Here is a 13,318-nt window from a genome sequence, read left to right on the forward strand (position 1 = left end):
TGGAATCCTGTAATTTGGAATTAAGATTACTTATGGAGTGTAGGATTGAGGTAGTTTCGGAAATTCGAACTTATAGGTACGGAAGGTACTAAATGGTACTAATTTTGGTACATTTTGGATTTGGGTGAACAGATAGAGGTGGAATCCTGAAATTTATCATTAAGATTACTTATGGAGTGTAGCATTGAGGTAGTTTTGGAAATTCGAATTTATGGGTACGGAAAGTACTAAATGGTACTAAATTTGGTACAATTTATATTTGGGTGAACGAATAGAGCTGAAACCCTTAAATTTCGAGTTAAGGTTACTGTTGGAGTGTGGGATTGAGGAAGTTTTGGAAATTCGGACTTATGGGTACGGTAAGTACTAAAATTGGTACAATTTGGATTTTGGGGAACGAATAGAGCTGGAATCCTGAAATTTGGAAGTAAGATTACTGTTGGACTGTAGGATTGACTTAGTGTTGGAAATTCTTACTTATGGGTACGGAAAGTACTAAATGGTACTAAATTTGGTGCAATTTAAATTTGGGTGGACGGATAGAGGTGGAATCCTGAAATTCGCAATTACTGTTGGATATAGTTATTGAAAGTCGTACTTTCATACGAAAAGTATTAATGGTATTATGAATAGAGGTGGAATTCGGAAATTTTTTATTATAGCCGCTGTTTGTGTGTAGGGTTTAGATATGGATGTGGTTGTGGATATAAGTACAATAAGTGTATTACTAAATGGCACAGAATTTGGTCCAAATTGTTATTGTGTAAAGGCGTAGAGCTGAAATTGTAAAATTCGGTATTAGTATAGCAGTTGACGTTTAGAGTGGATATAGAGAGGAAGTTTTGGAAATTCGTACTAATGTATACGAAAAATACTAAATCGCGGTTGGGATATAGTTTTGGATAAAAGGAAGTAATTTTAGAAACTTACACATACTATAAGTACTAAATTTGGTACCAGTTTGGTGTTGCATGTAGGTGAAATTTCGAATTGTTGTATGAGGGATTGTGTTGGTGTTTATATACGGATTTTTTGAAATGCATACAAATTCTAAAGTTAGACTGAGGGCTGGATGATTTTTTGAGAAATACGTAATGTACTAAATGTTATTAAATTGGACGTTGGGTGTAGCAATGAAGATGGAATTATATCATTAGTGCGTGAAAAGTACAAAATTGCAATAAATTTGGTAATGGGTTAAGGAATAGAAGTGAAATTCTGATATATTGTTGATTTGTCAGCTTCATTGGTAGAGTTGGTCGTACAATAAGTGTACTAGAAGTATTAAATAATACTAAATATTGAAGCACTGGTATTGGGTGAATCGATAAATAAAATTTGTTATGAGGATCACTGTTGAGATTGGATCAGAATATTTATTTAAATCCGCCTTTAAATGTATGAAAGGTTTCTACATGTAATACCATTGACATTGGGTGAACAAGTAGAGCTAAAACTGTAACATTTGAGCTAAGGTCCTGGGGGGGTTACTCTCTATTGCGATGCGTTAGAATAATGCGATGCGATAGGAAATTAAATGCGTCTCTTACACGTTTTTGTATCTCCTTTCTGAATTATTTTTGTACCTTTTTCCTTTATGGCACCGCCTCAATCTGTAATACAAAAGCACATGTCTAAATCGTGCGTTAACGCAAATATCTTGCGCTAACAAAATACAAAACGCATCGCAATAGAGAGTAACCCCCCTGGATTTTAAAAATTGTACTGAATAATGTACTATTGTTTCTAGGTTAACACGAATTCGGTTTCTAAATAATGAACTGAAGGCTTTTACATCCTGAGAAAAAAGGCCTAAAATAAACTATCTCATAAATTAACTGTTATATAGGGTAACATCTTCTGAATAATGGTATTCTACATTTTTATATCACAAATTCCAAAATTGGGTTGGAATGTGGATAAAATTTTCAAAATACCGTTCTAATAAAACATACACTGGAATTTAAAATGTAAGCCGCTGTTGAAGTGTAGAGGTCTTTTTTTGAAATTCGAACAAAACGTGTACGAGCAATACTTGAAGGAAATTAAATATCAATTCAAATATGTATTAGTACATCAAAATTTTCAGTGTTCTCCATATTAAATATTGTTTATTTGTATATTATTCCTTTTCCGCATACGAAGTAGCGGGCATTTTGCTAGTCTATATATAAAAGAGCTTAGTGAGTGAGTGAGTGACTGAGTGAGTGACTGAGTGAGTGACTGAGTGAGTGACTGACATATCATCGCCCAGACGAAACCGCTGAAGCTAGAAAACTGAAATTTTGACTGTGGGTTCCTGTCGGTGTGTAGGGGTGAGATAAGGCTGGGTTTTTGGAAATTCGACCTAGAAGGGTACGAAAAGTACTAAAAGGTACTAAATTTGGTACCCTTTGTATTAGGCAAACGGGAAGAGCTAGAATTCTGAAATTTGGAATGAGGGTAACTGATGGAGAGATAGAAAGATGTACCAAAGGGTTTTTGGAAATTCGACGTACAGTATCGGCCAAAACTAAAGCACCCCCTCAGTACATATTTTTAAAATGAAATTTTTTTTAAGAAAACAAAGTTGTAATTTGTCTTTGTATTTTTCGTTTTCTTTATTTATATCCATATTAATAGAAAACACAATCAGAATGTATTCAGAATGTAATAAACAAAAGTTAAAATTCAAAAATCATTTTAGGTCGAAAATGTAATCGGACAAAACTAAAGCACCCCCCTATTTGAAGTATAACAAAAACCATTGAAATCATATTTCGTTGGGCCTCCTCTATTCTGGATGACACAATCACATCTTTTAGACATAAAGGATTCTAAATAATTAATTATTGCAGGCGAAATAATTGATTTTCGGAAAATTTAGCTTAAATCCTCAAAATACTGAAAATCGGAACTTATCGCTTTATGGGGGCTATACCCAAACGTGGACCTAGGACAACGATCTTTGGTGGATAGGTTTTGTGACCACTAGGAACCCTAAGTACCAAATTACAGCTAATTTAGTGGGGAAATATGGCTTAAAAATTCAAAATACCGAAGATCGGAAGGTACCGCTATAAGGATGCTATACCAAAACATTACCCGATATTGTTTATATCCATTTAAAAAAGATACTACAGCCTCTTCTGTTCAAATACAAAATCGCTTAAGTTTAAAAATTAGCAAAAGAACGATTCACAAAAGAACGGTAGACGTCGGCTTATTCAGTCGACGACGACCAACAAGCAATATTTAGGATTTAACAGTTGCCCACTTGGTACACGTCTTTTACCATCTGAATACATTAAATTAAATATAGCTTCATCGGAAAATAGCAGTATCCTCCATTTTCTAATCCAATTCACTTTTAGTCGATATTAAAGGTTTCTTGCTGGTCGTCGACTGAATAAGTCGACGTGTACCGTTCTTTTGTGAATCGTTCTTTTTCTAATTTTTAAACTTAAGCGATTTTGTATTTCGCCAGAGAAGGCTGTATTATCATTTTCGGATGGATATGAACAATATCGGGTAATGTTTTGGTATAGCATCGTTATAGCGGTACCTTCCGATCTTCGGAATTTTGAATTTTTAAGCCATATTTCCCCACTAAATTAGCTGTAATTTGGTACTTAGGGTTCCTAGTGGTCACAAAACCTATCCACCAAAGATCGTTGTCCTAGGTCCACGTTTGGGTATAGCCCCCATATAGCGATAAGTTCGGATTTTCAGTATTTTGAGGATTTAAGCTAAATTTTCCGAAAATCAATTATTTCGCCTGCAATAATTAATTATTTAGAATCCTTTATGTCTAAAAGATGTGATTGTGTCATCCAGAATAGAGGAGGCCCAACGAAATATTGATTTCAATGGTTTTTGTTATACTTCAAATAGGGGGGTGCTTTAGTTTTGTCCGGTTACATTTACGACCTAAAATGATGTTTGAATTTTAACTTTTGTTTATTACATTCTGAATACATTCTGATTGTGTTTTCTATTAATATGGATACAAATAAAGAAAATTAAAAATACAAATAAAAATTACAACTTTGTTTTCTTAAAAAAATTTTCATTTTAAAAATATGTACTGAGGGGGTGCTTTAGTTTTGGCCGATACTGTATAAGTGTACGAAAAGTTACTAAATTTGGTACCAATTGTATATTTTGAGCGGATATAGCTACAATCTTCATATTTGGTATGGGAATCAAGGTTTGGAAGTGGTGTTGATATAAGGAAATGATTTTGGAAGTTCGTACTTATGTGTAAGAGAAGTACTAAATGGTACTAAATTTGGTACAATTTGGATTTGGGTGAACGGATAGAGCTGAAAACCTGAAATTTGGAATTTAGATTACCGTTGAAGTGTACGCTTGAGATATGGGGGTAATTTTGGATGTTCGTACTTATGTGTACGAAAAGTACTAAATGGTACCAAATTTGGTACAATTTGGATTTAGATGGACATGAAAACCTGAAATTTGGAATTAAGATTACTGGTAGAATGAAGGTAGTTTTGAAAATTCTTACTTATGGGTACGAAAGTAGTAAACGGTACTAAATTTGGTACAAATTGGATTTGGGTGAACGGATAGAGCTGGAATCCTGAAATTTGGAATTTAATTACTATTGGAGTGTAGGATTGAGTTAATATTGGAAATTCGTACTTATGGGTACGGAAAGTACTTAATGGTACTAAATTTGGTGCAATTTAAATTTTGTTGAACGGATAGAGCTGGAATTGTGAAATTTTGATTTAAGATTACTATTGTGTGTAGGATTGAGCAAGTTTTGGAAATTCGTACTTAGGGGGTACGAAAAGTACTAATGGTACGCAATTTGGATTTGGGTGAACGGATAGAGCTGGAGTGCTGAAATTTGGAATTAAGATTACAGATGGAGTGTATGATTGAGGAAGTTTTAGAATTTCGTACTTATGTGTACGAAAAGTACTAAATTTGGTACAATTTGGATTTGGGGGAACGAATAGAGCTGGGATCCCGACATTTGGAATTGAGATTACTGTTGGACTGTAGGGTTGACTTAGTCTTGGAAATTCGTACTTATTCGTACTAAATGGTACTAAATTTGGTACAATTTAAATTTAGGTGGACGGATAGAGCTGTAATCCTGAAATTTGGAATTAAGATTACTTATGGAGTGTAGGATTGAGGTAGTTTCGGAAATTCGAACTTATAGGTACGGAAGGTACTAAATGGTACTAATTTTGGTACATTTTGGATTTGGGTGAACAGATAGAGGTGGAATCCTGAAATTTATCATTAAGATTACTTATGGAGTGTAGCATTGAGGTAGTTTTGGAAATTCGAATTTATGGGTACGGAAAGTACTAAATGGTACTAAATTTGGTACAATTTATATTTGGGTGAACGAATAGAGCTGAAACCCTTAAATTTCGAGTTAAGGTTACTGTTGGAGTGTGGGATTGAGGAAGTTTTGGTACAATTTGGATTTTGGATTTGGAATTAAGATTACTGTTGGACTGTAGGATTGACTTAGTCTTGGAAATTCGTACTTATGGGTACGGAAAGTACTAAATGGTACTAAAATTGGTACAATTTTAATTTAGGTGGACGGATAGAGATGGAATCCTGTAATTTGGAATTAAGATTACTTATGGAGTGTAGGATTGAGGTAGTTTCGGAAATTCGAACTTATAGGTACGGAAGGTACTAAATGGTACTAATTTTGGTACATTTTGGATTTGGGTGAACAGATAGAGGTGGAATCCTGAAATTTATCATTAAGATTACTTATGGAGTGTAGCATTGAGGTAGTTTTGGAAATTCGAATTTATGGGTACGGAAAGTACTAAATGGTACTAAATTTGGTACAATTTATATTTGGGTGAACGAATAGAGCTGAAACCCTTAAATTTCGAGTTAAGGTTACTGTTGGAGTGTGGGATTGAGGAAGTTTTGGAAATTCGGACTTATGGGTACGGTAAGTACTAAAATTGGTACAATTTGGATTTTGGGGAACGAATAGAGCTGGAATCCTGAAATTTGGAAGTAAGATTACTGTTGGACTGTAGGATTGACTTAGTGTTGGAAATTCTTACTTATGGGTACGGAAAGTACTAAATGGTACTAAATTTGGTGCAATTTAAATTTGGGTGGACGGATAGAGGTGGAATCCTGAAATTCGCAATTACTGTTGGATATAGTTATTGAAAGTCGTACTTTCATACGAAAAGTATTAATGGTATTATGAATAGAGGTGGAATTCGGAAATTTTTTATTATAGCCGCTGTTTGTGTGTAGGGTTTAGATATGGATGTGGTTGTGGATATAAGTACAATAAGTGTATTACTAAATGGCACAGAATTTGGTCCAAATTGTTATTGTGTAAAGGCGTAGAGCTGAAATTGTAAAATTCGGTATTAGTATAGCAGTTGACGTTTAGAGTGGATATAGAGAGGAAGTTTTGGAAATTCGTACTAATGTATACGAAAAATACTAAATCGCGGTTGGGATATAGTTTTGGATAAAAGGAAGTAATTTTAGAAACTTACACATACTATAAGTACTAAATTTGGTACCAGTTTGGTGTTGCATGTAGGTGAAATTTCGAATTGTTGTATGAGGGATTGTGTTGGTGTTTATATACGGATTTTTTGAAATGCATACAAATTCTAAAGTTAGACTGAGGGCTGGATGATTTTTTGAGAAATACGTAATGTACTAAATGTTATTAAATTGGACGTTGGGTGTAGCAATGAAGATGGAATTATATCATTAGTGCGTGAAAAGTACAAAATTGCAATAAATTTGGTAATGGGTTAAGGAATAGAAGTGAAATTCTGATATATTGTTGATTTGTCAGCTTCATTGGTAGAGTTGGTCGTACAATAAGTGTACTAGAAGTATTAAATAATACTAAATATTGAAGCACTGGTATTGGGTGAATCGATAAATAAAATTTGTTATGAGGATCACTGTTGAGATTGGATCAGAATATTTATTTAAATCCGCCTTTAAATGTATGAAAGGTTTCTACATGTAATACCATTGACATTGGGTGAACAAGTAGAGCTAAAACTGTAACATTTGAGCTAAGGTCCTGGGGGGGTTACTCTCTATTGCGATGCGTTAGAATAATGCGATGCGATAGGAAATTAAATGCGTCTCTTACACGTTTTTGTATCTCCTTTCTGAATTATTTTTGTACCTTTTTCCTTTATGGCACCGCCTCAATCTGTAATACAAAAGCACATGTCTAAATCGTGCGTTAACGCAAATATCTTGCGCTAACAAAATACAAAACGCATCGCAATAGAGAGTAACCCCCCTGGATTTTAAAAATTGTACTGAATAATGTACTATTGTTTCTAGGTTAACACGAATTCGGTTTCTAAATAATGAACTGAAGGCTTTTACATCCTGAGAAAAAAGGCCTAAAATAAACTATCTCATAAATTAACTGTTATATAGGGTAACATCTTCTGAATAATGGTATTCTACATTTTTATATCACAAATTCCAAAATTGGGTTGGAATGTGGATAAAATTTTCAAAATACCGTTCTAATAAAACATACACTGGAATTTAAAATGTAAGCCGCTGTTGAAGTGTAGAGGTCTTTTTTTGAAATTCGAACAAAACGTGTACGAGCAATACTTGAAGGAAATTAAATATCAATTCAAATATGTATTAGTACATCAAAATTTTCAGTGTTCTCCATATTAAATATTGTTTATTTGTATATTATTCCTTTTCCGCATACGAAGTAGCGGGCATTTTGCTAGTGGTGTATAAACATCAATTACGCAAATGAACAAATGAGTTGCTGTTGAAGACAACATTAGGGGAATATATTCAGAAATCGGCCAGAAATAACAACAACTAAAAACTGTATGGACCTAACTTTTTGGTAATAACTAAATGTTTGCAAATCAATGAAAGTGCGATAGAATTGTGCATATTACCACGATTTATTTGCAATTAAGAATTTTATCGTACATGGAGATGTACAGTTATAACTATTCAATTTCAAAATCTGTAATTTGAAGAAATCGCTAAATAATTAATGAAACCAATAATAGGCCCCAGGAATATAGGAATATAGGAATTTGGTATGGAAATCAAGGTTGGGAAGTGGTGCTTCTAAAAGGAAATGGTTTGGAAAATTACCAATCATGTGTACGAAAAGTACTAAATTTAGTACAATTTAGATTTGGGTGAACGTAAAGAGCTGGAAACCTGAAATTTGGAATTAAGGTTACTGTTGTAGTGTAGGATTGAGATATGAGGGTAGTTTTGGAAATTCGTGCTTATGTGTACGAAAAGTACTAAATAGTACTAAATTTGGTACAATAGGGATTTGGGTGAACGGATAGAGCTGGAATCCTGATATTTGGAATTGAGATTACTGTTGGAGTGTAGGATTGAAGAACTTTTGGAAATTCGTACTTATGTGTATGAAAAGTACTAAATGGTACTAAATTTGATACAATGGGAATTTGGGTGAACGGATAATAGCTGGAATCTCGAAATTTGGAATTGAGATTACTGGTGGGGTGTAGGATTGAGGTAGTTTTGAAAATTCGTACTTATGGGTACGAAAAGTACTAAATGGTGCTAAATTTAGTACAATTTGGATTTGAATGAACGGATAGAGCTGGAAACCTGAAATTTGGAATTAATATTACTGTTGAAGTGTAGGATTGAGATATGAAGGTGGTTTTGGAAATTAGTACTTATGTGTACGGAAAGTACTAAATGGAACTAAATTTTGTATAATGGGGATTTGGGTGAACGGATAGCGCTGGAATCTCTAAATTTGGAACTGAGATTACTGGTGGAGTTTAATATTGTGGAAGTTTTGGAAATTCGTAGGGTACGAAAAATACTAAATAGCACTAAATTTGGTACAGTTTCGATTTGGGTGAACGGATAGGGCTTGATTCCTCAAATTTGGACTGAGGATCACTGATGAAGAGTAAGAAAGATGCACCAAAGGGTTTTTGGAAACTTGAGTGTACGAAAAGTAATAATTGGTACTAAATTTAGTACAATTTGGATTTGAGTGAACGGATAGAGCTGGATACCCGAAATTTGGAATTGATATTACTATTGGAGTGTAGCACTGGGGAAGTTTTGGAAATTCTTACTTTTGTGAATGAAAAGTACTAAATGGTACTAAATTTGGGACAATGGGGATTTGGGTGAACGGATATAGTTGGAATCTCGAAATTTGGAATTGAGATTACTGGTGGGGTGTAGAATTGAGGTAGTTTTGAAAATTCGTACTTATGGGTACGAAAAGTACTAAATGGTACTAAATTTAGTACAATTTGGATTTGGGTGAACGTATGTATGTAGGTGGAAACCTGAAATTTGGAATTAAGATTACTGTGAAGTGTAGCACTGAGATATGAGGGTGGTTTTGGAAATTCGTACTTATGTGTTCGAAAAGTACTAAATTTGGTACAATAGGGATTCGAGTGAACGGACAGAGCTGGAATCCTGAAATTTGAAATTGAGATTACTGTTGGATCATAGGATTGGGGAAATTCGTATTTATGTGTACGAAAAGTACTAAATGGTACTAAATTTATTACAATTTGGATTTGGGTGAACGGATAGAACTGGAATCCTGAATTTTAAGTATCAAGGTTGGGAAATGGCGTTGAAATAAGGAAATGGTTTTGGAAGTTCGTATTTATGATTACGAGCAGTACTAAATTTGGATTTGGGTGAACGGATAGAGCTGGAATCCTAAAGTTTTGAATTAAGATTACTGTAGGGGTGTAGGATTGAGATAGTTTTAGAAATTCGTACCTTTGAGTACGAAAAGTACTAAATGGTACTAAATTTGGTACAATTTGGATTTGGATGAACGGATAAAGCTGGAATTCTGAAATTTGGAACTAAGATTACTGTCGGACAGTAGAATTGAGGTAGTTTTGGAAATTCGTACTTATGGGTACAGAAAGCACTATATTCGGTACAATTTGAATTTTAGTAAACGGATAGTGTTGGAATTAGGAATTAAGATTACTGTAGGAGTGTAGTATTGAGGAAATTTTTAAAAGTCGTACGTGTGCGTACGAGAAGTACTAAATGGTACTAAATATGGTACAATGTGGATTGGGGTGAACGGGTAGAGCTGGGATCCTGAAATTTTTGTTTGGGAAAGAAATGGTACTAAATTTGATACAATTTGGATTCGGGTGAATTAATAGAGCTGGAATCCTGAAATTTGGAATTACGATTACAGTCGAAGAGTAGGATTCAGGTTGTTTTGAAAAAGCAAACTTATGGTTACGAAAAGCACTAAATGGTACTAAATTTAGTACAATTTGTATGTAGGTGAACGGATAGCGGTGGAATCCTGCAATTTGAAAGTATGATTATTGTAGCCCTGTTGCGTTGAGGAAGTTTTGAAAATTGGTACGAAAATTCTAAATTGTTCTAAATTTAGTAAAATTTTAATTTGGTTTAACGGATAGAGTTTGAATCCTGAAATTTGGAAGTAAGATTACTACTAAAGTGAAGGATTGAGGTAGTTTTGGAAAATCTTTCTTATGGGTACGAAGAGTTCGACTTGATACTAAGTTTGGTACAATTTGGAATTGGACGAACGGATACAGCTGGAATCTTGAGATTTGGAATTACTGTAATTATTATGGAATTTACTGTAATTATTTTGTATTAATGTCCGTGTATGGCTGAGATATGTCGTCGAAATACGTACCATAAGTATACGAAAATTACTTAATGGTACTCAATTTGTTTTTGGGTGTAGGGACAGTGCTGGAATTTTTTTTTTTTTGGAGTTAGGGTGTGTATTGGTGTGCAACGTTGATCTTGATAAATATTGATTAAAATTGCTATTAGTGCGACCAAATTTTCAGTGTTTGTCATTTCCATATTATATATTGTTTATTTGTTTTTTTATATCCTTTCCGCATACGAAGTAGCGGGCATTTTGCTAGTAATGACATAATTTTTTAAGTCTCGAGTTGTTAAATTTTCGGTGCAAAAATATTTGAGATTAAAATTATGTTGTAAGTATATTAAATATATAAAATAATCTCTGAAAATATTGCATGTTGACCTCAGATAGCGACATTTTGATCTAAGGTACGGTAATTTTGTCCTACATTTACTTATCGCTCAAACAATTTTAGAACGGATTTCAATCATATATTTGTTAAAATTCTTACCAAGAAGACATGTTGTAACGCTATACATTTACCAAGAATGCTGTCAACATTTATTAAAACTTTTCATTCAGAAATTTGCGTTTTATTTTACCGATTTTTGTCGGTAAATCAAAAAATAATTGCAGAATTGCACTAAAGCTTTCAGGCTCAAAGTTCAACTTTTGAGTTTTCATACCATCTACCATAGTATGGAGGGTATAATAAGTTCTTCATAAAAATCGTCAACATATTTCCATGCTTTGGTATATCCCCCATTTAAAGGTACCGACATGGGTGCCACCGTGTTGCAATGGTATATATACCGGCCTTGCACGGACGTGCCCAACTTGAGACTACTGTTTGAGACTACGCAAAAACATGGTAGAAAAAATATCTCTAAAAAAGCTCGTCAACATTTTGGCTAAGTCATGAAAAACTAGGTTAAGTCGAGAAACTCCATCTGATGGTTGTTGTTCCCGCTTATTTCTAGATGTTTATGGACTCGATGACAATAAAAACTTTCCAAAGACGAATCACTTTTGTCGGCACAGCCGAGGTAAACCTATGAAAATTCATAACTTTTTTTTCTGGAAAGCAAGTAAAAATGTAACAGTCGGGTTCACCGACAGAGATATATCCTCAGCCCGTGTGAGTTGAGACTTTTACATATAGACTGATCGAATACGGGCTACATAGCCAAAAATTTCTTTTATAAATTGTATAGCCAGGAAGTTTTAGAATTTCGTGTCCTTTTTGGACGTATAAACTTTCCGGCAATAATATTGAAACATACAATTCACACAATTTCACGGTTGTTGGCGTTGCAAATAAATGCTTATGTTGTGCTCAAAAATTTGACTTCGATGAAAGCGCAAATGTTTTTCACTTTTGTACAGAAGATATCTGAAAAAATCGACGGATATAGTCCATTTTGGAAGTGGTCCTAATTTTGGAAGTTGTTTAATCCAGCCTGAATTGGCCAGATGTTGAGTTGCGAAAGCAGAATTTTTAGGTGGGACACCAAATGATGAGTGGACTGTATATTTTAAAGCGTGGCTTTTGTTGGTGTTTGCATCGTAGAGGTTGTGCGGTGTAAATAAACGAAAAAGAAGAGAAATAAAAACACAAGGGTTTTTAGTATTGATGTTTGATATGTTTATTGAATGTTTGCTCGTAAAGCTTTACCTTTTTTCGTAAACAATAATTGTTGTTAGTATTGTTAAGTGGACGGAGTCCGTGAACGAAGTTCGTCTATTCTACCTTATGTCGAATAACACACTCAACTCAAACGCAGCTTTAACTAGCCTTTGGCGGGCAAACTGTCAACCTCTCTTGTCAGAATATGTCAATATTACTTTGCGCCAAAAGCGCAAAGTTGCACCATTTACGTAGTAGACTATTTCTGACAAGGGGGGTTGACATATGACTGAAAATCAGTCGAATTGAATTATAAAAGCCCATTTGAACTTTAACAGAAGTCATTCCTCTTGATATTTAGTCAATTTAGTTAGTCGCCGTAAGATTTAGAGCTTTTGGACCAATCCTGACCTACCCATGAACTTGCCCACGAAAAATACAATATCGCTGTAAACAAGACCGCAAGGAGTACCATTGGTCAAAATGCCCAACGGCTCCTCAAACAGCCCTTAAACTACACTTATGTTGAACTTTTGTGAGGGATGTATCCGAAGATGTTGTCCCAAATAAACCCTCTTTTAGGATGTTCAAAGTTTCGGTCAAATCGGATAATTGAAATTTTGTGTTGGAGATACCTGAAGGATTGAATCGACATAATCCATATTCGAAAGTAATCTATGTCTCGAAAAAATCGATTTGGAGTTATTGTACCCAAGATTTTAGGGAAACATTTTGAAGTCTTGCGGGGAAGAGTCAAAAGGAGTGGACCAATATGACTTAAATTTTGAACAATGTATTGGGAGATCAAAAGTTTGAACCGGAAGGCGTGGACCTATACTGACAAATTTCATATGACTAAATACCAAATTTTAGCCATTTCAGTGGGTTGTTGTGGTCACAATCTTCAAAATACGAAAATCGGGAGGTATTGTTCTATGGGGGCTATATGAAGGCGTGGACCTAAGTCGACAAATCTCATATGGAAAGTTTTATACCCCCATCAAGATAATGAAGCTAAAACCTTCAAAATACCG

At 34.3% G+C, this 13,318-nt stretch overlaps 1 protein-coding gene across 2 annotated transcripts in view; it reads left to right on the forward strand.

Moving 5' to 3' along the window:
- The window catches only part of Rgk3 (Rad, Gem/Kir family member 3), a 361,288-nt gene that overhangs the window by 217,133 nt on the left and 130,837 nt on the right, over positions 1-13,318 (forward strand). The window lies entirely within an intron of this gene.

Source organism: Musca autumnalis, unplaced genomic scaffold, assembly GCF_047663935.1.
Source record: "Musca autumnalis isolate F117 unplaced genomic scaffold, ASM4766393v1 scaffold_5, whole genome shotgun sequence".
NCBI classification, from domain to species: domain Eukaryota; kingdom Metazoa; phylum Arthropoda; class Insecta; order Diptera; family Muscidae; genus Musca; species Musca autumnalis.